The 23216-nt window shown below is 35.4% G+C and overlaps 1 long non-coding RNA gene across 1 annotated transcript in view; it reads right to left on the bottom strand.

Moving 5' to 3' along the window:
• Nucleotides 1-17522: 17522 nt before the first annotated feature.
• LOC143673453 (uncharacterized) overlaps nt 17523-23216 on the bottom strand; it is a 31276-nt gene continuing 25582 nt past the window's right edge. Inside the window, exon 5 of the long non-coding RNA XR_013170371.1 lies at nt 17523-17767. This is a non-coding gene — a long non-coding RNA (uncharacterized LOC143673453). The remainder of the gene's footprint in view (nt 17768-23216) is intronic.

Genomic DNA, 23216 nt, shown 5'->3' with positions numbered 1-23216 from the left:
TAGTAGTGAATAATAGCCAAAGATCTTTACCCAGGGACCAATTATTCTACCAAAGAGCTGGGGCTACCGAACAAAGAACACTGCCTTACATTTCTGGAAAAAGGTTCTGGCGTTCCATATACATCCTATACAACACAAAAGGGGAAATATTTTGCGAGATTGATATTAAAAAATTAGTTAAACATGGATTTGCTTAATAGCATCTTTTGAATACGACATAAATACAACTGCACCTTATATTTAAAATAATAAGAAACTAAATGATTCCACTCTCAACTTGGAATAAGAAAAAAAATGTGTCTCACTCCACATATTTTGCAGAGATCTAAATCTAGGCATGTAATCATTTCTGACATTTTACTCTCTCAAGGTTCATTATGTCTAGATTTTTTTTTCAAATAATCAAACTCCCTACACTGATTTATATTGTGCATAGGTGGTTAATCTTCAGATTTTAATTGCAATTTAACTATATATTTTAATTTAATTTACTCTCTCACATTCAAAAGCATTTCATATATTTTCTTTAAAGGTAAAACTGAAGGCAAATAGTATTTCCATTATGAATTCTCAGCTTAGATTTGCCATTTCCTCTGGAAATAGTAAAGATAAATTTTTTCACTCTGCAACCTAGAATCTAATTCATATTTTAAAATATTGTATTAAAGTATAAGAAACATAAAAGTGAACACATTCATATTATCACTACCCAAGACCAAACCAGAGAATATTACCGGTTCCCGCAAAAAACCCCTCCTTCTCTGGCATGAAGTCATAAATAGTTCCACAGGAAGTAACCATTACCCTGACTTCTATCACCATAGCAATAACTTAGCCTATTTTTAATCTTCTCATAAACAGGAGCATTCAATATATCTATGTTGGGTCTCTTCCCTCAACATTAAGTTTTTGAGATTGAACCTTGCTTTTATGGATGGCCATAATTCATTTGTTCTCAATGCTGTATATTATTCCATTGCATGAACAGATCAGATTCATTTACTCATTTTATTGTTGAGTGACTTTTGGGTTGTTTCCAACTTGAAGCTATTAACAAACGCTGCTGTGACAAATCTGGTATGTGTTTTTGGTGCCCATATATACACATTACTTTTGTGTACAAATCTAAGAGTGAAATTGTTGGGTCAAAGGGTAAGAATATGTTCAGTTTTCTGAGAAACTGCAAAACAATTTCTGAAGTAGTTCTACTACTTTAAACTCCCACTAGCAGTGTCTGAGAGCTCCAGTTGCTTCACGTCCTCAACAATGTTCAGTATTGTCACTTTTATCTCAGCATGTGTTTAGTTGTATCTCATTGCAACACTGAAGTTCTAATTTCCATTTCCCTGGGAAACAATAGGATCGAGCACTTTATTATTTGTTTATTGGCTATTGGGATATCTGTTTTTGGGGCGAAACTGTCCATTTTGTTAATTGGGTTGTCTGCCTTTCTCTCATACCTAGCCCCCACTGAGTTGTAGTAGTTTTTTATTTATTCTGCATATAAGACAGGCCTTATCAGATATATGCATTGCAAATATCTTCCTACAGTCTGAGGTTAGTATTTTCACTTTCTTAATGCAATCATTGGATGAACAACAGTTCCCAATTTAGGCGAAGTCTACTTGAATTTTTCCCTTTATAGCTAGGGCTTTTTTTTACTGATTTATTTTATTTTTTTATTTTTTATTAGTGCTTTTAATATCCTAATAAGAAATTATCTATCACGAGGTTATGAAGATAGTCTCCTACCTATTGTTCCACTTTCATTATTTAGATTAAAACTCCATCAGAACTAGATTTTTGTGTGTGCTATAACACAGATGTAAAGAGTCATTTCTTCCTTCATGTGAATATCTAATTGATGCAGTATCACCTATTGGAAGGCGAACCATTTCCAATAAACTGCAGTGGCACTTCTGTCATAAATCAAGTGACAATCCAAGCATGGATCCAGTTCTTTTGTTCCTTGCCGGGTTCTTGCTCTGTTTGCCCATCTTTGTACCAATAACACACTATCTTAGTTACTATAGCTTTATAATCTTTTGGTTCTGGTAGTGTAAGTCTTTCAGCTTTGTATTTCTTTTCAATATTGACTTGTCTATTTTGTCTCTTTGAGAAGCTGGGCTTGAAATTCATATGGAAATAAATTTTGCATGATATACCACGCTAAATACTGAAATACTGGGAACTTTCCCACAAAGTGAGGATATAGAGAAGGATGCCAGCGAACTCCACTTCTGTATAACCTTGTCCTGGAGGCACAAAACAAAACATAAGACAAAGATTGCAAAAAAAAAATAATAAAACTGGCATGACTTTTAGACAACATGATTTTTACCTAGACAAACTTTAAATACCTATAAACTATTATCGTTCACTTCAAAATATTTTATTTACATTCTGATTTTGTCTTTTTTCCTTCATAGGTTACACAGGACATACTGCTTAATTTTCAAACATTTGGGAATTTTATATTCATCTTTTTGTTACAAATTTCTAGCTTTAATCTCACATTCTTAGTATGATTTCAATTACATTACATTTACTTTGACTTTCTCTATGGGCCACTATGTAGTCAATTTCAGTAAATTTTCCACTTCTACTTTGAAAACTTCTTTGAGACTTGTAGAGTTGTGTGCGTCATGAAGTGGTGTTCCATGTATTTCAGTTGATTCATATTTTTTGGTTTATTCACATCTTCTTTATCTTAACTGAATTTTGCCTATTTGTTCTATCAATTACTGAGAGAATTATGTTGGAACTTCTTCCATAATTATGGGTTTTCCATTTCTCTTTTTATTTCTGTCAGTGTCTGCTTTATACATATTGATGCTATATAATTACATGAATACAAATTTAAATTTAAATATGGAATGACCACATTTTGCAATGACGCTTTATACCCTGTATAATGTCCTTGTCTTAAATTCTACTTTGGCTGATACTAATCAGCAGCTTTTGCCGGGTAGTGGGGGAAGAAGTGGGTTGGTAGAGGACAGAATTTGTATTGGATGTGGTTGTCCATTCTTTTAAGTTTACTCTGTACTCACATTTGTGTGTCTTGTGAACAGAATTACAGTTTTTTCTTCATCTGCTGATCATCTTTGCCTTTCAATTGGAACTTTTAGACTTTTTACATTTAATGTAATTATTAACATAATTGGATGTAAACCTACCAAGGTGTCATGTTATGTCCCTTTTCTTTTATTTTTTCCTCTCTTCTAAGTTCCTCCTTTATTATTTCATTCATTCATTATTCTTTTAATGTTTACTTCAAATTTAAAGTGTGCTTCCTTAACTTATGCTCAAAATAGATATTAGTACTTTCTTCACTTATGGGACAATGCTATTACTTTACATACTAACTCCATATACTTTTCAGCCCCTTGGATTATTTTTGTCATGTGTATTAATTATATAGTTGACCTATACATTTATTTGTATGTTTAACATACATATTTAACCCAACAATGGCATTATTTTTGTTATTCAGCACAAGTGTTACTCATTTAGATATACCTATCTAAATGTTCAGAGCCTTTGCACGGGTCCCACTCTTCAGCACCCTGAGCTCTACTTATCATCTCACCAGGACAGTGACACCCTTGAAGGCTCTACCTTGTTTCCCAGCATCTTACCTGAGCCTTTCCCTTGGCTTATCCGGGAAGCATATAGATCACAAAAAGTCTCAAGATGAAAAGCAGCAGATGGGTTAAGACCTCTTCTCTGCTCTTCTCTTCTCTCTGGAATCTCAATATGGCTGCCCTAGTAACCAGGAGTGCCCGCCTTTGTCTCCCCAGTCCTGGGAGACCACCAAACACTCTGCTTGGCTACCATTTTCTGCTCAGCTTTCAGCTTGGCTTCCTGCTTGGATTCTCTTGCCTCTTCCTCTCCCCACTTCACAAATTAAAGTAACAGAATGTCAAGTCACACCCCTGTGTTTCTATCTCTTCGGGATTTTGGCTCCTTATATCTTTGTAATTCAAAGTTTTGTTTTTTAATAAGCTTGGCTATTTTTCCTTCAAAGATTTTACTTTCCTGGAGAAAGAAAGAGTTGAGAAGGAAAGTTATAAGTTAATTTTTTTTCCAAAATATGTTACACATATTTCCATATGGACTTTAGGTTACAAAATTTGGAACTATTCATTTGCTGCCTCTTTATACTTGTAATTACTTGAGTGGAAAGGTTTTCTGTACATCCTGGAGCTTATCCTGGTCTGTTCATTTGACTGAAGAAAAAAACTGAAGCTTAAATAAGTTAAGGAAATTTGTCTGTCACGTAATTACTTCTTAGCAGACCCAGGACTTGAACATAGGTCTTGAGGTTCTTAGTCACTTGTTTTTTAAAGTTTTTTTTTTTTTTTTTTTTTTGGCAAAAGAGTAGGGGACACTTCTTTGTTCTTACCTGGCTATTTTTACAATGCTTTAGGGAGAGGTTCATGATTTCTGGAGTCATTCATCAGGCACGTGGTTATGGACCTGATCACTCTTACTTTTCATTGAAGATGGCATTAATTTTAATCAGATATTACCCACATCAGTTTCCTGAGTCTTTACTGGTATTGTTATTTTCCTTGACTTTTTAAATTCATAGAAGTAGACCACAGACCATCCTATATTTCAAGGGTCAGCCCAAAGAGAGGTTCTTCTTCAGCTAAACTCTGTGTTCATGACCTGGTCATTGACTCTGTTTTATTTCTTAGGGACTAGCAATGTTATACAATGAAAAATTCCTTTCACATTGGAGGAATTTATAAACTTGCTTTTTCTATTCTGTCACAGAAATATTATAAGGAAGAAAGCATTGAAAGCCACTCTGTTTCTGGTATATTGCATTCCAGCAGCTAGGAAACTAGAACAGATTTTGGTTTTGAGAGTGGGGTGCTGCTGTGGTATGCACATCCCAAACATGTTGGAACAGTTTTTTAAATGGATAAGGGGAAGATTTTGGAGAAGTTGTGAAGATCCTGATAGAAAAGGCCTAGAATTCTTTGAAGAGACTGTTGGTAGAAATGTGGACTCTAAAGCTACCTGTCACAAAACTCTAGACAGAAACGAGGCACATGTTATTGCAAACTGGAAGGAAGGTGATGCTTGTTTTAAAATTGCAGATAATCTGGCAAAATTGACAAGTGGCTTAGCTGGAAAGCAAATTTTAAAATCCATGAGCTTGGACATATGGCCGAAGAGGTTTCCAAATTAAATTTGGGTACAGAAAAAACAGAAATTAATGTTCCGGAAAATTCTTGGCTTCCAGAAAGGGAGACCCCAGAGAATAGTGCCCTATATGAGGATTTAACCAAATGTGGAACCAGCCAGCCATTTCAGAAAAGGCCAGGATTGGAAATGGAGTTATCCAGGAAGGATTTGTGGAAACTCCTGCTGTCTGATGGGCACGATCCTTGCTTACTACATAGAAAGCCAACAAGAGTGCTAGGGGACCTATACAAGCAGAGCCATTGCCAGCCTGGACTGGGGGGCTCAGAAAAGGGACAATGTGAAGGTAAAACAACTTCAGAGGCAGAACCATGAAAGCTAAAGTCTAGAGTCAAGAAGCCTCAGGCCAAGAGAGTGGATCCACCTAATCACGTGGAGAGGGTGAGTTTGCCCCAAAGGCAGAGGATAGGCCTTCCCTTCGTTGCAGTAGAAGAAGTATTGCCACCTCAGGCCTTGAAGAGTGGGGAGCACACTCCTTGCAGATTGGGGAGAGCCTGGCTGCCACCACATGGAGGGGTTGAGTGTTTGCCCCAGAGATGGCAGAGAGTCGAGATGTGGCCCCAATGTTTGGAGAGGATGGAGTGGACAAAAAGGTGGTCTCCCCAATGCCCCCCAAGGTTGCATTCGAAGAGAGGCAGGCCTCTGTGTAGGCCCTCGGAAAGGGTGGGACTGCCACTTTCTAAAGCCCCAAGGATAAATGACTCTCAGACTTTGAAATCTAATGGACTTTACACTGTAGGTTTTTGAAACTGCTTGGATCCTGTGACCCCTTTGTTCTTTCTAATCCCTCCCTATGAAAATGGGTATATGTATCCTGTATAAAGGAGGACTGTTCCTCCTTTATACGTTGGCAGCAAATTCCTTATCATGAGTTTTTTAGGTCCAGAGCCAGTGGAGAATTTTGCCTTAGGACAGACCATGCCTGTAGCTGATTTTGATGAGATTTTGTACTGTTTCTGACTTTGTATTTGTTAGTGACCAGCTTTAAGGCTTTCTGATATTGTTATGGAATGAATGTATTTTGCATTTGGAAAGAACATGTCTTTTGGGGGTCCAAAGGGTGGAATGTGCTGGTTTGAATCTGGTGTGGGCCACAGAAAAGCCAAGTCTTTTAATCCTCATTCAATATTGCTGGCTGGGAGCTTTTTGATTGGTCCCATGGAGATGTGACCCATCCAATTGTGGTTGGTAACTTTTGATTAGATGGCTTCCATGGAGTTGTGGCTCTACCCATTCCAGGGGGGATTTGATTAGTTTACTGGAATCCTTTAAAAAAGGAACCATTTAGGAGACAGTCCCTTTTTTAGAGCCACGAGAAAGCAAAGAGAGAGCCACACAGAGCCAGAGACCTTTGGAGCTTCATGAAGCAAGAGGTTCAGAGAGAAAACCTGCAGATGCCACCATGTTCACCATGTGCCCTTGCAACAAAAGAGAAACCCTTAACTTCATCGGCCTTCTTGAGCCAAGGTTTCTTTCCCTGATGCCTTAGATTGGACATTTTTATAGCCTTGCTTTAATTTGGACATTTTCACGGGCTTAGAACTGTAAACAAGCAAGTTATTAAATTCCCCTTGTTAAAAACCATTCCATTTCTGGTATAGTGCATTCTGGCAGCTAGCAAACCAGAACAGTGTACTTTATATTTAATATGGGAATACATTAATTGCTGTATTAATGAAACACTAAAGCTCTACAAATCGAGTTATCTGTGACAGAAACACTGTACAACTAAATTTTAACTACTGGTTTGGTTTTCTGTCGTTGTTCTGTTGTGTTCTTTTGTTTGTGGGTAGTTTTTTGTTAAAAGCAAATTCAGGGGTGCATGCCTAGTTCAGTGGTAGAATGCTCTCCTGTCATGTGGGGTACATGAGTTCAATTTGCAGTCCAAGCACCAAAAAATTTTTCAAAAGCAAACTCAGAAGTATGTTGCTTCATTGTATTTCTGTTCCCAGACATCATATATCAACTCTGGATTTCAGGTAGGGAGGGATTCTTCTTTACTTTTATGTGTCACCAGCCCATCCCCCTGAAAGTGCTCACCTTTCCAATATTTTCATTCCCTTTGACTCTTTCCTCTCCTGTGCTCCTAGTGTCTCCTTCATTGCCAATTACCTCCATATCATTTCACATATCTCTTCCTTTGCTCTTGCAACTGCAGAATCAGTTTAGTTTCCTCTTATCTTCCATTCCAATGATCAGAAGGCTGCTTTCTAGCTTTACCCACTCATTTCACATCTAAGAGCCGATTTTTTCAGCTTTGAAATGAGATGACAAGAAATGCCTGCCCCGTGTACCTCACAATATTGTGAAGATCAAATATAGGAAAACCCATTGACAAGTATTAATATCTTTTATACAAAGATGTTATGTTTTATTTTATTTTGTTTTGTTTTATTTTTACCATAATGCACAGAGCTCAGTTTGAGAGAGGCCTGTTCATTGCTGGGATTCAGGTAAATTTAGGCATGTTGCGCAACTGAAAGACAAGCCTGTCCGAAGCTTATTTACAGGGCTGAGGAGGCTCCTAAGAAAGATTTGTCATTATCTCCATCCCTGGGGTTCAGACATATCTGGGCATGTCTGGCACACTGATGGGCAGCAAAGCTAAGGTCTGTGAGCAGACACAAATTCATCCGATAGAGGAAGGAGCTCGGCACAAGGAGCTCAACCCAAAGCAAAGCTTCGGTTGCTGGTGAGTAATAAGGACTTCAAGTGCAGTGCGATGGCAGTGACTCACCTGTCCTCAGTTCTGACCCCTGAAAGTAAAGGCTTTAAGTAAAAATAGGAAGTGCTCAAAATCCCTGTCAGCAAAGGCAATCTGAAGACCAAAAAATAAAAATAAAAAAAGTTCAAACATTATCCAGCAGCGTAGCAAACACATGAATATATGGAGAAAGAATATCTGCAATTTCAAATGTCAAATTCCTCATCAGTGATCTCCCTTCCTATGACACGGCTATGTCAGATCAGACTTCTTCACCATCAAAGAGCATTCTTTTAAAACCAAATTATTATTTTACTCCCCCATTAAGTAGTCTTACGTGGCTCACCATTTCCTACTGAACACCTTCTCAAATTCCTAACATGTTCTTCAAAGCCCACCATAATCTGTCCCTAGACTAATTTTCTACTCATAAAATGGTAAGTACGGTACCAAAACAGAAAGCAAGATATGATACTAAGCATACAAACCATAAACATGGGTCCTGTGATACAAACAGAATAAGATAAAATGTATTTAAACTGAAATATAGCCCCTATTTAATTTTTTGTTTGTTTTAGAATTTGCAATTCAAATATTGATATTACCCGGCCAGGATAAACCACACTTTGGTCACAAGTTCTGCTACTTTGAATTCATAGAAGACTTTAGCAAAATAGCCCTGGCATTATTGTTGTTCACATTTCATCTATGATACAATTTATTGTGAAAATGACCTTTTCACACTGCAGTTTTTCTTACCATGAGACAAAGTAGCACGTGAAATTGTTTCCACCTTAGGCAAAGCTGACTGAATCTTATTATGATGATGACATGATAAAGGCATGATAGTTAAAATGCCCTTTGTCTCTGTCATTTTTGTCCTGTTCAAGTTAATATAATCATTTTTAGAAGATTCTCATAAGTTTTATTGTTTTGTTTGCTTCATTTTGTTTTAGGATCATTGCTCATGGCTGTTATTATTTAAGGTACACAAAGCCCTCAAAGAAAAATAGGTTTTTGTAACTTTCATAGATGATTTCTCTATGCAATTTATTTTATGGGCAGGATTATAGGAATTAAGTTTTTTCCCACCAAAAATGTTACTTTTAATAGAAAGTATTTATCACATTCAACAGCACTCATTTTTAATCCTCACTGTATCTATACTTGTTTACCCGATATCACATGGTTTTCCTGTTACATTAAGCCTAATTTCATAAGAATTAGATGTTTCTTTCAACAATCCCAGAATATTTGTTTATAAAATAAGATGTTTGCCGATGTTTACATATAAACTATGGGTTATAGAGGAATCTAAAAAAACAGTCCCAAGGCTTGTATCCGTCAGGATTTTGTTTGTTTGCAAAGGAAAGACTCATAATGGAAAGTAATCTCAGCAGAATGGTCTCTTTACATGGAATGGAAGGAGTCCCCAGGACCTCCCACCACTCCTTTAGGGAGGGCCTGGTGACCTGTACTGAGGACCCAAGCATCTCCTTTTCCCTAACATCCTCAAGCAGTTTCCATCCTCAGCCTCTTGCTCCTAGCATAGCCTTAAATTCCTAAACTCTTCCTGACTCATTCTTATCAACACTTCCCCACCTGGAATTTCCCTCTCTTTCCACCAAAACTACCTCCTCCTCCTTGAAACATTTCTTCTTGTGATAAGTAGGCATACCTATCTGAGGCCTGCATCATCAATAAAATAATTTGCTGCCTATTTACTGAGTGACTACTAAGTTTCAGGGCCTGAGGATAAAAATAGAAAGAAAAACTGTACAGTATTTAATAATTCAGTGGGGGAGGAAAACATTAATTAATACTAATCAAATCATCACACAAAACCAGAGCCTGATACTTGTCCTCCAACATAATTTCTCTCCTCTTCCATGATAAATTAATTTGTATCTGCATAAAGGCAGAGTAAATACTACATTTCTCAAACTTCTTTGTAGCTAGTAATTATCATACTTTTAAAGAAGGTGAGGGTTTGCCCCCTCTTCTCCTTTCCCCTCTTTTGCAGGCAGGCATGTGAACATGGTGGCTATTAAGGCCATGCACAGCAGGGCTAAGCCCCCAGATGTGGTTGAGTCACTAGATGGAAGGAGCTTATGCTCCCATATGATCCCATGGACCAAAGCTGCTCTGCCAGGCCTGAGGCTGCCTACCTGCACCCAATTACATCAAAGAGAAATAAGCTTCCCTCTTGCTGAAGCCAGCATTACTGGGGTCTTCATTGTACGTATGTATATATATATATATATATACATACACACACACACATATTCATATGTATTTATAAATATACTAATATTAGTATATATTTACAGATTGCAATAAATTCTATGAAGCCTTAAAATACAGAATCTGGCTTAGCAAGAAAGACAAAGGAAGATGTCACCATTCACTTATTTTTAAAAATAAATAAATAACTTAGTGCCCATGAAGCACCAGGCTATTCTAGGTGTTAGGAATGAATAGTGAACAAAGCAAAGTCCTTGTCCTCATACAGCTCACATTTTAGTGTATAAACGATGATCAATCAATGGGTAAAAATATAATAAGTAGTGATAATGCTTCAAAGGAAAACAAAGCAGCACCCAGGAGAAAGTGCAAGACATGGGTGCTGTTTACAACAGGACAGTCACGGAAGCTCTCTCAGAGGCCCTGGGACCGTGTGGGGAGTGACCTGGGTGAAGGGAGAGAGTGGCGATCATTGGGATCATCTGGAAAAGGTGTCCCAGGAAGAAGGAACAGGCAGTGCACAGAATCTGCTGTAGATGAGCTTGAAATGTAAAAAAGCACCGACAAGGCCAGTGTGGCCTGAACCGTATGAGTAAAACTTCCTTAGGAATCTGGCAAGTGAAACGTAATTGAATACATTCGTTTTTGTTAACGCAGCTCATTTTGATCAAAGCTTTGCTACCTTGAAAATAACTGCTTAGAGGAGAAGAATACCACAGAAAAGAAGAATTTACGTTATTTGAAGTTGAACTAATTAAAAATAATAAATGATGGATTGTTAACGTTTAAATTCTGTCTTTTAAAGTAGGAGTGCTTGAGCTGTCTCCTCTTTCTACCTGCCCAACTCTACTCCATTTAGAGAATTTCCAAATAACAAGAACAAGTTAGCAGAACTCTCTGGTTTCATATGACACTCACAAAATTAAGAATACTGCATGGGTTTTTTTAATAAGATTTTTTAAATAACTTTTTTTTTTTTTACTGAAAATGCTTCCAAGAGCTCTCTATACGATATATTTTCTCAAATAGTCTATCTGGGGCAAGATTTGGTGAAACAGTAACTGCACGTAATTTTGTGCCAACACTCTCCACCTACTCTCTGCCAAAGATCTTATAGCAGCCTCTAATGTCATATGTAGGTAATTCAAACCACTGCTCCTATTACACCATAAGTGCTTCTGTGAGAGGCATAATTTTAAAAAACAATAAGGAAAATGTGCTTTCAGCAATACAGAAATTTTTTAGTAAAAAGTATATTTTGATGCAAAAGTGCATATTGTCTCATCTTGAAACAAAAATGAATTAGAATATATCGCTGAGTTAATTGGCCTTAGGGATTTAGTTCTTTAATAAAAGAAAAAAAAAAACAGTGTTTTCAGCTCATCCTGGCAACTGGCTCTGCAGCTTCCAACGCTGCTCCTTTCAATTTCTCACTAAAATGCCCAAAGACAGAGAAAAGATAAGTACCCCCCAAACACAAAGAAAACTATAACTATCAGGCAACCTAACACTATAATCTTGGAAGAATTGCCAACAATCGTAAGGCTGATGGGACTAGATTGAGAAAAACAATTTCAGATTCAACAAATGGCATATACTGGCTTCAATTTATGGGAAAATAGAAAGACTGCCTAAGAGTATAAGAAGGAGAATGCATTTCGTCCTGATCCAGAAAACTAGGAATTGTCCCAATCAGAAAACCATGTAATTGTCCCTCTTTTCTGTTTAGGTGCCAAAGGGATGGTAAACCCACCTATGCCCTGGCTTCCACTTTTCTATATTCAGGATGAGATTACAATTCCCAGAGAAGAGTCAGATCATAGTATTAGTAGGGATTCTGGGGACTGGTGGAAGTTCAGAAATCCTGACAATTATGCCCCTGTGTACAGCACCGTAATCACGATTTTTAATAAAGACTGGAAAAGAAGATGTAACATCCTTACAATTTATTTGGCCATGTAGGTAGAAATTTGTACAAACATAAAAAAAAATACTGAATTATTAAAGAAATTTACGAATGTCGCCGGTCACAAAATGAATATACAAAAATCAGTTGTATTTCTATATATGGTCAATCAACAATTAGGAAACACAATTTAGAAATACTATTTATAATAACATCCCAAACCTAACTTTTAACAATAGATGTGCAAGGACCTCTACGCTGAAAACTGCAGACCATTTCTGAGAGAAATTAAAGAACGCTAAACAAATGGAAAGTTATACCACCTTAATGGATGAAAAGACTCAATATTGTTAACATCTCAGTTCTCCCTAAAATGATCTTTAGGTTTCATGGAATCCCAATCAAAACACTATAGGGCTTCTCGTCAAAACTGGCAAGCCAATTCTAAAACTCATATGGAAATACAAAAGACCTGGTGCAACCAGTCACATGAGCAAAATAAAAAGATGTTTGTTAAATATCACTAAAATTTTGTGGTTGGTTGTCATGCAGCATTATTGTGAAAATGGCAAACACTACAGAAATTCATAAGAAAATGGGGGTGTGGCCATACAGAAACCTAAAACAAAACACTTGTGCTATCTTTGTGCTGGGTGGACATGCACAGCAGACACCAATGGAGAATGAAGAGGATGAAATTACAAACCAGATTATGTAGAGGCAAAACAATGGTTCACCTAAAATCAACTGAAATATAGAAATGTACCTAATGAATTCATGGCATTCAGCAAGGAGGTTCCTAGGAAAAATGCTGAAACCATGAGCTGCATTTGATAGGTTTCTACAAGAGAGGCTACAATTCAGATTGAACTAGCCAGCACACAAAATTTGAAAGCCCCAATATTCTAGGGCTTGCTGAGCTAGAAAATATAACTGTTTGTCATCAGCGATCTATATCTATATTCACATGTACATCTACCCAAAATCTCTTGCCTACCCTTTGTTTCTTTTTCAGAAACTTCCCTTCTTTTATGTACTCAGCATCTTATTTTTCACTGTTTTTGCTTGAATTCCCACAATGTAGCCAAACTTGGAGCCATTTAAAGTAACAAAGTTGAAGTATACCTATTGCCTCAAAAGTTTTGACAATAAATTAACTGTAAGAAAAAAAGATATCCAAAAAGTTCATATAAGATCCATTTTTTGTAAAAAAAAAAAAAAAGTATATATACATCCCTTAGAAGATGTTACCAGATAAAAAATATATCAAAGTATTTCAGCGATTACTTCTGAATGGTCTCTAGGAAATAGAGGTATTTGTGTGGTTGTTGTTGCTGTTTATCTGCAATTTCAAATTAAAAACAAAACAAAGCATGCTTTCCTCCTGTATTCAGAAAAACATACCACAAAGTAAACAGGTTTTGATTGAGAAAAGGAGAAATTATGAAGAATTGAAATCTTAAATGATGCTGTAGTGCTTCCTGTAGCCACGTTTTACATTGAAAAAAAGTTAAATTTCCATGCAAAAAAACCCAGACAGTTATGGAGAAAGTAATGCCCCATACATATTAACAGGACTGAAAAAACAGATTGCCAACTCTGCTGGTTTGAAACGGTCATGTATCCCCCAAAAAAGCCATGTTCTTTAATCCCTGTCAATATTGTTGGGTGGGATCTTTTAATTAAGTTGCTTCCATGGAGATGTGTCTTCACCCATTCAAGGTGGGATCATTTACTAGAGCCCTTTAAGAGGCAACCATTTCGTACTAGTGATCAATGAAAGGGAGTGGTAAGAAGTATAGAAAAAAAATAGGAGAATAGAGGATAAAATTTATGGAGTAGATGGAAATACTAGTGGTCAATGAGAGGGAGGGGTAAAGGGTATGGAATATATGAAGTTTTATTCTTTTTTCTTATTTCTTTTTCTGGAGTGATACAAATGTTCCAGGAAATTTATATACAACTATGTGATGATGTTGTGAGCCATTGATTGTACACCAAGTACGGAATGTTCATATGTTAAGAATGTTCATGTTTGTATGTTGTTTTGTTTTGTCAATAAAAAAAAAAGAGGGAACCATTTTAGAGAAGCTTCAGAGCTCACAAAGCCACAGACCTCTGGAGATACAGAAAGAAAATGCCCCTGAGGAAGTCCCTTGAAATGAGAAGCCACAGACTCCGGCAGATACCAGTCACATGCCTTCCCAGCTGACAGAGGTTTTCCAGGCCCACTGACCTTTCTTGAACCAAAATATCTTTTTCTAGATGCCTTAGTTTGGACATTTTTATAGCCTTAGAACTGTAAACTTGTAACTTAATAAATTCCCTTTTTAAAAGCCATTCTGAAAAAAAAAAAGCCATTCTATTGCTGGTATATTGCATTCCGGCAGTTTTAACAAACTAAAACACCAACAGAGCCCATTAAATATAGAAATTATTTCTCACTAAAATCACTAGTGTTTTGAAAATAACACCTGACTTTAAAGTAACACCTGAATAATGTTTTTGACTAATGCAGATGGCCAGTTCGCTCAACTTTCAAAACATTCTCTTTCATGTTTTAATACCTCAAATTTCCAATGGCATATTGCTTGATGATTATAAGTCACATGGAGTCACTGTCAGCCTGTTAGACTGAATCCCTGATAACAAGCAACATTGCTAAAAATAAATTAACACCTCAGGCTTTATCTTAAATTTGATAGGTTAGTATCAATTTTTCCAAACTTAGTATCCAAAGTACTAGAGTACATATATTCTAACAGCGATTTTACAAAGATGTAGTAACAAATTTTCATCTTGAAATCTAAAAATTATATACTTACATTCTAAAATCTATTTCCAGGAGGTGAGTAGCTAGCACTTTTTAATAATTAAAAAGTTTATTTCTTTTTAATTGTAGTAAAATGTACAAAACATAAAAATCATTTTAAAGGGGCAATTCTTAGACATTAAGTCCATTGACAATATTGCATAACCAACTGCGATTTCCAGACTATTTTCATCACCCTAAACCAAAACTCACATTCGTTTAGCAATGAATCCTCATTTCTTCCTCCCTCCACCCCTGGAAACCATTATTCTGCTTTGTTTCTCTATAAATTTGCTTATTCTAACTATTCCATATAAGAGAAATCATGTAATATTTGTCCTTTTGTGTATAGTTTATTTCACTCGACATTAAGTCATCAAGGTTCATCCACGCTGCAGCATGTATCAGCACGTCACCTCTTTTTACAGCTAAATAATAGTCCATTGTATACATCTTGTTTACTCATTCATCTACTGATGGTCAGTTAGACTGCTTACACCTTTTGACTAATGTGAATACTACTGCAATGAACATTGGTTGGCACTTTTTGACTAACTTAAGTATCAGAATCAGCCCAGCCACCAAATACCATCAAGTTGATTTGAATGGTGCATGCTGAGACGAAAAAAAAATGTAATGCCAACCATCTATCACTTTATAAGCTTGGCAACCTTGGCAAGTAGCTTCCATGGCAAAACAGTCTGAAGTTTAGATCCAGCCGAAAAGTCAATCTCATTTGTTGAACTTCCACAATGTGCAGTGCCCCAAACTAGACGCAGTCAGAAAATGCAGTTGTAGGAACAGAAGGAGGTGCAGTGATTGCTTCACAAATGAATTTCGTTTTATGTTAATTCCACCCTACTGGAATTCCACCCTATCAGAAGTGCTCCATGCAAAGGACTCTAAGGTCAAGTCTGCACTCAAAAAGGAAGGGGCACTGTTCTACCTGTGCTGTTTTAGGCAGGGGATGAATAAGCCAATAGCTCTTGAATATTTTAACACTCTGTGTAAACAGTATGTAGACTAGGATTCCAGCCTAAACAAGGAATTATTAGAAATGCTTTTCCTAAATATTCAAAGTATAATGTCTCATGACTTTAGTTTTTATTCTGCCGCAAATTCACTCTGTAAAATTTTCAGGACAAGTTGCTTAATTTCTCAGTATTCTCTTCTATTGGAAGCAGCATACAGTGAAGGAAAGACTCTAATAATATTAACTGTATATCCTTAGACAAATCCCTTAATACCTGTGAGTTTCAGTTTGCTAACTATTAAAATGTGGATGATGAAAAAACCCTAGTTCATTTACCAGGTTTTAGAAGGAATTCATCTAGAACCAAAGAGTATGTTATAAATGCATTAAAATTTATTAGATTTCTTATTATGAATAATATTTCCATAATAACTGCCTAATTGCCATGTAATGAGGAGTCACATTTCTATACGTCCAGGATCCTTCCACAAAACTGATATTCACAGAAGAAAGGACTATTCCTATTGACAATAATAGTTAGTAAAGCTTATTTTTCTTAGCACTGCATGCATTTCAGTGAAGAGCATTTCAAAATTACATCATTTTTTTAAATGGAAAATTGGTGTAAAAACCCTTTTACATAGAGAAATAATTCCCTATTGCAAAGTTTTCCTGATCTCAGTACCAGTCAGGCAATTCATCTATAATCAGTTATACCTTCAATTTGTTTCACTAAAACCTTATATTTTATTACTTATAGTCCTGTGTCATCTTGCGGCATGCCTGAGTGTCTGAAAAAGATTAGTGCAAATTGAATTTCATGACTTGACTTAGCTGTAAGAAGTGTTCCAGATTATCTTGCAATTCATTTCTTGAATTTATTTTTTAACTCATCTATTTTGCAAGCTCAAGGTTTTTTATACTGGTTTTCTCATAGAGGATATGTTGGAGAGCAAAAGTGAAATTGGTAGGAAGAACTCATCAGTGCTTGGGACTTTTAGATAGATGTTCCTTTTATGGCAAAAATGGCATACACATGTGGGAAAGCATGCTGTCAGCATTACCTATTTAAGGAAAACACAACCACCACTTTGCTCAGAAATGCCAGTGGAAAGATTTTTACTGTAACTGTTGAAAATTTCAAGTTCAAATGTAATTTGTTGGTGTGATATCTATGTAATTCTCATTTCTCTAAGTCTGTGCAAGGAAAGAAGGAACTATTTTGTGGATGTTATATCACAGAAAATCAACCGCTTTCACAGAGGGAGTGAGCCATTGAAAGATGCATTAGTCAAAATTGGCAAGTAAGCCTCTGCCAAGTCAGGTGGGGTATTGCATTCATGCTTTGTTGACTTTTGTCTTGACATTTATTATTGATTATATGATGGTATTTAATACAGTGAGTAAAAATAGATTATTCAGATTAGAGAGAAAAAAAGATCTTTCAGATAAATGCAAGATGCAGTCTACAAGATTCTTAGGTTATGAGTGGCATATTTATATATAGTCAATGCCTCACAATTTCAAATAACCTTTTTATTTTATCTTTGCTTAGAAGATCTCAAATTCTTACGCATGCTTGGTTTTATCCATATGGAAGCATCCTTCCCTAGGAAAACCTCATTAAAATATGATTTGTAAACATAATGCTGATGGGGTTAAGTTAATGTCTAATTTAATTGGGAAATTTCTAATTTAAAATATAATTAATTAAATACAAGCTTTAATATTGAACATGATAATGTTAATGACATTGGTATTAAAAGATATTTGCAACTGGATATTGAAGAATGCTTTTATTCCAACAATATAGATCAGCTATTGAAGTCAAACTAATGAGAATATAAACCCAAGACTGTTCAGGATCTCGCCAAGAACTGGCTTTCTCATCACTGTGTTTCCCAGAACCTGCGTAAAACAGTAGAATAGTTTTTACCTATGTGCTAAAATATATTTTTCTCCATATAAGTTACATCAAAGTTTAACTAACAATCAGGGAAACATCAGACATTTAAAGTTCATTTGCTCTGCTTTTTATTCCACTATTATTTTGATGAAAATATAAATGTGTCTACAAATAGCTACCCAAGACTATACTTTTTCTTGAAAACACACTATTACCACTAGGAATTTTTTTTTAAATCCCTTATTGTGCTTTTGTTCAAATAAAATATAATATCATGTTCAGAATTTTTTCATATTTTTCTCCAGTAAGAATGGACAACTTAGTGAACTCCAGTTCACTGTGAGATCAAAGTAAAATAATGCTATCATTCAATATCAAACTAAAACAGATTGCCACTAATATTGTTGGGTGAAATTGCAGAATATTTATATAATCATTTTTTGGCTTCTTTTTCCATGAGCAGGTTTACAGGACCTAGGGCAATATAACTCAGACCTCCTTCAGTTACGAGTAAAATAAACCTATATTGAGTTCACTGAGGTGAAAATAAGGGAGTTTACTGATGCATGTAATCAAAAAGTGGGGTGAGCAAGAATTCAGCTCTCAGGAACAACCGGAACATGGAACAGGAACAATCAGAAATACCCTCTCTCTCCCTTTCTCCCACTTTCATTTTTGTTCTCTTTGCCTAGCGACATTTTCTTTCACAATCACTTTTTCAGATAAAACTGGAATTATAGCCATAAAAATGGCTCAATTCTTGCCATCAGCAACTCAAGGGTTTTTCAGTTCCATTTCCAACTTTAAACTCCAATAGACTCCGATGTTCCAGGCTAAACTCATCTGTCCCTCCCGCTCTGGACTACTCGCTAGAACCAGAGAACGAGAGTGTGCTACAATTGGCACAACCTAATCAAGTGCCTGCTTCTTCAAAAACTGTAGCAAGAGAGGCATGGATCTGGCTGGAAGTGTCTGAAAGATGAGCAGTGTTGAAGTAAGGAAGTATTTCCCCAACAGAAGCAGAATACAGTAGAAGAGAGCAAGAGAATCCCTTCTATTTGAATCAACTACAGTGATGCTTGCCCTCGAGCAAATAAGTAAATGAATGAATGATTGGATCTCACTGTCTTGCTGCCCTCTCTCCTATCTTTATCTTTTTAGTGAAGCAACTCAGCACCATCTTTCTTCCAGAACTGTTTTTGGTAAAGGTCATCTTCTGTACTGAGGACAGCACCAAAGAAATGGACAAAGAAAACATATCAGTAAGATACATTCTCTTAATTTTAGTGATTTCCATTTTTCTTCTAAGATACAAGATGTCAAGATAGTAAATTAACCCATGATAAACACAGATAACAATAAATGGATTATTATAGTAAAAATTTTGAAAAAGCCAAGATTTACAGTCCATGGTAGGATTGATAAGTGGGTTTGGAGAACCAAGAGCATGGCTTTTCAAGAAATTGTAAGGGAAGGGCAGATTTCAGAAAGTAGGTGGAAGTCAAATGAGCAAACCTGATTATTTTAGCAAAGGACAGGATGAAGGTTTGTAAGTGGAGTTGGGATTAACATTTACACAGGTTTTTTCAAATCATTCTTATACTTCTCCTGTTTTATTTTCATAGACAATTGCCAATATTCTCACATAGTTGAATAATAATTGTAGTAGTCATAGAAAAATCTTCACAAAATATTTTTATTTCCCCATCAGTATGTGGATCAATATATCAAACAGTGGATTGAACTTCCATACCCCCTTAGAGTGAGGTGCCTTGTTTTGACCTTTGAAATGAGCCAACATGATACTCATCACCTCTAAGGGGAAGTTCTAAGAACCAATGCACAGTTTACTACATACTCTGTTTCCCTCTGTCCCAAAGACTGGACATTTCCTACATGGTAAGCAGCTGCTGTGTCATCCCAAGAACATGTAATGATGACACAGAGAAGAGAGCTAATGCAGCCACCCACAGCAAATGCAAGAAATAGTCCTTTCTTTCAAACTACTGAGATTCTGGGTTGTTTGTTACTGCAACATAATAGCCATCCCAAGCGGACTGATAGAACAATTGTAGAAAAATATGTATTAATAGTGACAACACTTGACAGAACAGAGGTAACAACTAACAGTGTAAAATAGGTTTTTAATTTTCCATATGTTTCAAATTGTCTATCTTTAATAAGCCTAAAATGAATAACCTGTATATTAAAAATAAACCCCGTAGTTTTAAGCTTATGTAGAGCCCTTTTTTTCCTATTATCAAATATTTTAACTCATATCACTAAATGTTTTCTTCAAATACAAAACTCTTGTCCTATAATGCATATGTACATTTATACATATGTTTGTTCATTACAGATAAAAAATCATTTCTATATTTTGAAATATATTTAATGCTCTGTAGATGTTCTTTTAATGCATGGGTATGTATACAAGAGCATTTATAAGCAATTACTTCAGCTTGTTATCTTTTATTGCAAAATCACATCTGTACATTCTACAATTTCTTATTTTTATGTGGTAGGAAGGAGAGTAATTAATAAACACAGAATTTGTTTTCCTTTAACATTTTTTAACAGATACTAAAATATGGAATGGAATAAAGGACTGACCAATGGAAACACAGCTTCCCTTCAAAATAACAGACACTATTTTTGAGACCTACTTCATGCTGAAAACTGTGAGGAAGATATTATTAGTCCTCTGAAGAAAGCATGATTAGACCCATTATTTTGATGAGGGAATTGGAGCTAGCTTAAAAAGATCTTGTAACTTGCCCGGAGTCATGTCACCAGAACTTGAATTCTAACCCAGGACTGCCTGACTCCATAGAAAAGGATTAACAGCTATATTCTACTGACTCAGTCAGTACTACACAAACTGAAGCATTTTTTAAATTTAAATGACCATTTCTTATTTTTGAAAGTTGTTTACTCTAATAAACTTTAAGAGTGAACAGTGTTGATACATACAATAACAATAGTATTTAGAGGCAAGTTTGCTTTGGATTTTATTTTTTTTAATTATCAAAAATTTTTCAAGTTAATTATCCTTCATTTTGTTTGATCATTTCTCAAAAAGCATTAACACTCTGTTGGAGTTTCCTCAAAGGTTTGATTCTCTCCACAAAGAGTCACTAATGTTACCTGGTCAGAGAAACTACCTTGAACTCCCAGCAGGGGATATATGCCTTCATTCAGTAATGTTGCTTGTCCATATTACGGCTCTTATACATTGATGTGATTATTTTTCTTCACTCCAATCCTCAAATTATAAACTCCATAATAACAGAGACTAGGTTGTATCCATGTGTATGATTCTAGACCCTAACACAGCTTAATACAAAGCCTCTGAAAGGATGTTTAAGACCCACATCCCACATGCTTCCCACTGCCCCAGTGCTACCCATACTTTATTCACTAGGAATAAATGTGGTTTTGTTCATAAATTCCATGCTTGGAAATACTAGTTCTATCAAACAAAACAAACTGCATGTTGAAATCATTTTCCCATTATAGCTACTTACAATTAGATACATTTAAAATAAATACATCCAAAAAAAATTTTTAAAGTACAACTATCTATCAAATATATAGAAATAAATTATAAATTAGGAAGCATCCAATACTGTCACCAACAGAGTTGCCTCAATTCTACCAAACTGAAGATGGCACAGTTTCCTTGTGAATAATTTACTGGCTTTTCTGAATTAGTGACTTCAGTTGAATCCCAGGATCCTGAGAACATGTGATAATTTCAACAAAATAAACACCTATGAGCTTGAAAACATTATTGTGCAAATATTTTCTTTCGAAGAATATTGTATAAATGAAAACTTAATGAAGAAAATTCACAGAAAGCTGTGGAATCCAAGATATTAAATTAATAACAGAGAGCAACAGTGCATGTGTATGCCTGTGTGCATGCATGTCTGTATTTTCACTAGAATCTTGTCTATGTTTAGAAATGAAGGTTTACAAAAAACGTGACAGATTTTCTGTAGGATATGAAAACATAGCACAAGGTTTCTAACATTGACACTTCCATTAGACATATTTGAAAGCATTTCAATTGGAAGTAAAATGTGGTGCAGTAAATGGAAAAGCACATTATAAGGGGAGGACATTAAATTTTTTTCAAATGACTTTAATTTGATTTTGGTTATGTGAGAATTTTTGGACAAAGATTCATGCTAGCTTTTAAAGAGTGTTTTGTCATAATTCTGTTGCAAGTCTTCTATTGAGTGTTTTCCTGGTCTATAAAATGAGAAATTCAGTTGGCACTAACGGGCTTTTTTGAAACATGCCATCAAGGGGAAAGCAACTAGCAATATATGCATTCTAAAATAAATACCAAAAGTAAAGTAAGAGAAGAAAAAAATATTTTCTTGCCTTAGCAATATGCATGACCCAGCCCCTTTTCTAGTTAAAATGCCAAAAAAGATATAAAAAGAATAAACCATTTTTCCCATTTCATGCAATAAAGAAATTTCTGAAGTCATGATAAACAAAGATTAACACGTTGTTGGATAGGTACAAAATATCATTTGAATCACCAATGTAATAGGAAAGCAAAATAAATCAAGACACGCTTTTTTGAATTCTAAGAAGAAAACTTTACTCTTCAGTTAATTTTAAATTATTTCTATAGGTTTTCATAATCAAGAGATACTGTTGCTCGTTTTAAACATGTTTGACTCATTCTTTACAACTTTTCTTAAAGACATTTAACAATTCATTTTCACTTATAAACAGTTTGAAATGGATCTCGTACATTTCGAAATATGGAATTTTATCCTCATCTTTCCTGAAGATCATGCAAATAGTTCTGAATTTTACTTTCAACTAACGATTGTTTAGAAAAGTAATATTTTCCCATTTTCCATGGGCTTTTCTGTTTCATTTTATTTATTCGCTTAACTTTTGGGTTATTCACATTTTTTGTTTGTTTGTTTGCTTTTTTTTTCTCATGGGCAGGCACCGGGAATCAAACCCAGGTCCTCTGGCATGGCAGGCAAGAACTCTGCTTGTTGAGCCACCGTGGCCCACCCGTTTTCAAGTTGTTTTGAATCACTGTTATAAAACATAGCATTTACATTTTTCAAATATATTGTAATTTTCATTATGGCACAATGTGTCATCAATGTATTAAAAATGCTCTAATATTAAGAAGTTGCATTTCATCTACCTTGCAAATAGAATTTGACAAATACCTATTAACACAAATATCCAGATATAAATCTCAGATTCCCTAAATGCTTATCTTATGTTTGACCTGTCTAGAACTGAAAGGATAGAAGTCTACTGTTACTCTTTTGATTCTGTCACTTTTTAAAATATATTTCCATTAGGATGTGTTTTGGGATATTTTTATTAGACAAACTGTAGGTTTATAGAAAATGTAGAATTCTCATAGATGCTCCTTACAGTTTCTCCTATTAGTAACACTTT

This window comes from Tamandua tetradactyla, chromosome 2 (assembly GCF_023851605.1).
Source record: "Tamandua tetradactyla isolate mTamTet1 chromosome 2, mTamTet1.pri, whole genome shotgun sequence".
Classification (NCBI taxonomy): domain Eukaryota; kingdom Metazoa; phylum Chordata; class Mammalia; order Pilosa; family Myrmecophagidae; genus Tamandua; species Tamandua tetradactyla.
This window is presented reverse-complemented; position numbering and strand designations above follow the sequence as displayed.